Source organism: Somniosus microcephalus, chromosome 26, assembly GCF_052327205.1.
Source record: "Somniosus microcephalus isolate GS21.2 chromosome 26, FLI_Smic_1.0, whole genome shotgun sequence".
Lineage (NCBI taxonomy): Eukaryota > Metazoa > Chordata > Chondrichthyes > Squaliformes > Somniosidae > Somniosus > Somniosus microcephalus.
In genome coordinates, this window is record NC_141012.1 from 8,660,536 (window position 1) to 8,664,900 (window position 4,365).

General features: G+C 47.7%; 1 protein-coding gene across 1 annotated transcript in view; it reads left to right on the top strand.

Moving 5' to 3' along the window:
• Window positions 1-827: 827 nt before the first annotated feature.
• Window positions 828-4,365, top strand: part of zbtb16a (zinc finger and BTB domain containing 16a) — a 226,134-nt gene continuing 222,596 nt past the window's right edge. Inside the window, exon 1 of the mRNA XM_085967786.1 lies at window positions 828-948. The gene's annotated coding sequence lies outside the window, so the exon portion shown is untranslated. The remainder of the gene's footprint in view (window positions 949-4,365) is intronic.

Here is a 4,365-nt window from a genome sequence, read left to right on the forward strand (position 1 = left end):
GGATCAGCTTCGGAGAGTGAAATAGCGGGGCCGCATTTAAAAGAAAAAAGGGAAGAAAATGCATTTGCATTGCTTTAACATTTAATATAGTCAGAAATAAGCAGAAGGTAGTATCCGAGATTGGTGGCTCCGTTCGCAATATCGGCGGCGTGTTCCTTAGGAGTTAGTGTAAGTTGCACTGTCCTAGCGACTTCAGATAAAGGTGAATATCTTAAAGTTAATATTTATTATCACACTCTATCGAAATTCCATTTGTATAGAAAATACTCACCGTGCATAAAATTGCCTTGGGGACGAACTTGATTATAAAGATTCTATCTATTTGTTTATATCTATCTATATATAATATATATATATTGTCATGTTAATGTCATGTTAATATATATTTTTATTTATATTTAATATATACTATTTATATTATATTATACATTTAATATTATACGTTTAATATTTATATATAATATATTATCTTTGTATTTTATTTATATCTATATTAAATATTTGTATTTAATATTTTAAATTGTATACTATAATACGTGTATGTGTGTGTATATATATATATATATATATATATGCACATGTGTATATATATTTATATTGTATATTCTATATCTATATACACGTGTGTGTATATATTAAATATATACAAATATTTAAGCATATATATATATCTATGTATATAATATTGTTCTATACGGGATGGAGTGCGTGCCAGGATCAAAGATGGCGCCCCCCCCAGCTGTCACAGGGCGCTGAGCCTGTCGATTTGCCGGTCTGCTCGGGCTCGGGCTCTCTGTGGCCTTGACTCGGGCAGAGACGCGAGGGGATGACGTGTGCCATGTGTGGAGCTGCTCCAGTCGGGCCGGGGTGCGGGAGGTGCGAGAGTGAGTGCGGCGCGCACTCCGAACCGCTCTCTGTGCTGCGCTAATAATAGCCTGCAGAATTCGGGTAAGTACCTCCAGATTGAGGCTGCTGCTCAATGAAAAGACGATTGTGTTAGTGTAAAAAAAAGCAAAACCCTATTTTTTTATATATATATATATAGAGAGAGAGAGGGAGGGAGGGAGAAAAACAAGGTATGCAAAAAAAAAATAAGAATGCAACTAGCCGGTTTGTGTGTGATAATTGTAATTGTGTGCATGTTGTTTTTGCAATTGCTTGTTTACAACCCTGGTGCTTGATTCTTTGTTTCGAGATTTTGTCTCTTAAAACTCACTTGATGAGATCTCGGCTTGCATCCCTCAGAAGGTTAGACAGAAACTGCAAGCAGTGTGTGAGATACATCTGTAACGTGCTTGTTGCGAGAGGAGCTGGCGCTGTCTTTGTTACCATGCACTTAGAATTTTAAACCTCCTTTTCTGTAATTTTTTTCCTCCTCCCAGTTGCATTTGGTTGAGTTTATTAGCTGTGGCTGCGGAGCCGGCTTTGTTTTGTATTTATTTTTTCGCCATGATCAGCACGGACGGGTGTGTGTGTGTGTATCTATAATATATTTTATATATGTGTGTGTATGTGTGTGTTTTCTACTGATGGCGGGGCTCTCCCGAGTGTTGCGCCTGTTCACGGTGTTGCTTGCGCCGGCAGAGGGAGGGTTGGAGAAATCGCTGCTGGGATCACACGCTTCGAACTGGGCAGTGTTAGGCGAGTGGAGGTCTGTGTGGGGCTTTTAAATCTCTCTCTCTTGGCTTGTATATTTTAACGCGGTGCCTGGGTGTGGGGACAGTACCGTTATATGCATCTCTCTGCAGCCCTTGAATCCCTTTTGACATCTCGAAGAATTTGCAACCTCGTCTTCCGACTTGTAATTCTCTTCCTGCCAAATGTTTATTTCCCCCTCCTCGTCAGTTAATTTAAATCTTATTTGCAATGGCTCAGAACTGACGTACCTAATGATATATTATGAATGTAACAATGTGGTAACCACGGGGGTGTTGAGTGATTTACTGTTGTAGTGGAACTGACTTGAAATGGACAAGTGCGTCGGGAAGGTGGGAAAAGGGGGGAAATAAAGGGGAAGTGGACGGGAAAAGAGGGATAGAAGAGATTGGGAAACGGAGGAATAAGGGAATGGAGATGTAAGAGGGGGTGGGCAACAGTGGGGTAGGGATGGGGTAACGGAAGTAGGAGAGAAGGATGGGGTAGGGGAGAGGGGAGCGGGGTGGGGTAGCAAGGGTAGGGGCAACAGTGGGATGGGGGAGAGGGATGGGGTAACAGTGAGGGGGAGAGGGATGGGGTAACAGTGAGGGGAGAGGGATGGGGTAACAGGGTAGGGGAGAGGGATGGGGTAACAGGGTAGGGGAGAGGGATGGGGTAACAGGGTAGGGGAGAGGGATGGGGTAACAGGGTAGGGGAGAGGGATGGGGTAACAGTGAGGGGAGAGGGATGGGGTAACAGTGAGGGGAGAGGGATGGGGTAACAGGGCAGGGTAGGGGAGAGGGATGGGGTAACAGGGTAGGGGAGAGGGGTGGGGTAACAGTGAGGGGAGAGGGATGGGGTAACAGTGAAGGGAGAGGGATGGGGTAACAGTGAGGGGAGAGGGATGGGGTAACAGTGAGGGGAGAGGGATGGGGTAACAGGGTAGGGGAGAGGGATGGGGTAACAGGGTAGGGGAGAGGGATGGGGTAACAGGGTAGGGGAGAGGGATGGGGTAACAGGGTAGGGGAGAGGGATGGGGTAACAGTGAGGGGAGAGGGATGGGGTAACAGTGAGGGGAGAGGGATGGGGTAACAGGGCAGGGTAGGGGAGAGGGATGGGGTAACAGGGTAGGGGAGAGGGGTGGGGTAACAGTGAAGGGAGAGGGATGGGGTAACTGAGGGGAGAGGGATGGGGTAACAGTGAGGGGAGAGGGATGGGGTAACAGGGTAGGGGAGAGGGATGGGGTAACTGAGGGGAGAGGGATGGGGTAACAGTGAGGGGAGAGGGATGGGGTAACAGGGTAGGGGAGAGGGGTGGGGAAGACAGATGGGGATGCGGGGAGGGAGAGGGACCCACAGTGGCGACAGCGAGTTCGGAGCATTGCAACTGACAGAGAGCGACCGGGTGCGGATGATTGAGGACATCTTTTCACACGCCGGCCTTCCGAAGTTAAAATGTTGATTTAAGTGGTAACTGTCGAGTCCCTTCCAGCGCAGCGTTCGGATCGGCACGGCGGCCTTTACAGACATGCCTCCCTTAGTTAAAATAGATACATTCGGAAATCCGACCGTGCTTTTGTTACATCTGCTGAATAAAAAGTTACTGTTTGACAAGGGTGCGATATTTCGGAGCAAAATAGCTTTTATTTTCTCTTAAAGCGAGAGATATTTTCTCTCTCTCGCCGCATGCAGCAGTTGAAGTTGGGTTGTGTGGAGCGGGCAGGTGGCAGCGAGACCGTCTCCGAGCGAGCGTTTTAAATATTTCGATGCGTGTGCAGTTAATAATTACAATGACAGTAAATGGATGAACTTGTTTTAATAAAGCTGCCCCTCTCGCCCCCATCACTTACTGACCGTGCCTGCGAGCTCCAGCCAATTGGATCGCAAACTGGTTTCTTTTTCTGGAGTTTTTTAAAAATGAATTCTCAGACCAGGTTGACGCCGAATGTTGCTGCGAGGCGCAGCCAGTGAATTCCGGAGTCGGGCCAGATTCCCAGGGAGGATTGAGACTCCGGCTGAATCAGGTGTTTGCAAGTTAGTGTTCAAAGCTTTTAGTCCGACTTGTTGCACTTTATAATTTTTAAAATCATATTCCCATAGATGAACGGCACGCGGTGGCATTCGGGGTTGGCCATCCTCGGGTATTATTGTAATTTAGATATTTAGATACATTCGATGTAGCAGGGGATGGAGTTGTAAAGGGGATTGACCTCTTTCTCGCTGTTGCAGGGCCGCCCTGGATAGGATTTTATCCAGAGTTTTTTTCCCGGGGTGTGGGCAGTTTTCCCCACCCTCCCTCTGGGATCCGCCTGTGTAATCCCCGCCTCCCCTCCCGGCGCTGCTTCTGTTGATAAATTACGAACCGGCAACATCGAGTTCTCTTTGGCTGCAGTTGGCAGGAGTTTAAAAAACATTTTATCAGCTGATTGACGCTGGAGTTAGTTTGAAGTCCGGTCCGCTGTGAGGTTTTGTGCCGACTGACCCGCACCGAGACCGCTCGTAAACCCGCAGTGACCCAGCGGTGACTCTTCACCACACCGGCACTGCACCGGGTAGAAATGCACATTGCCGTGGAGTGTTTGTTCGACAAGTTTCAACATTGTCGTTGCCGCATTCACCATCCCGCAACCAGGCTATTTCCTAAACTTCCTTTCCCTCCCTCCGTTCCTTTCCGCCCCCCTCCCTCCCTTTCTGTCCCCCTCCCTCCCTCCCTTTCTGTCCCCCTCCCTCC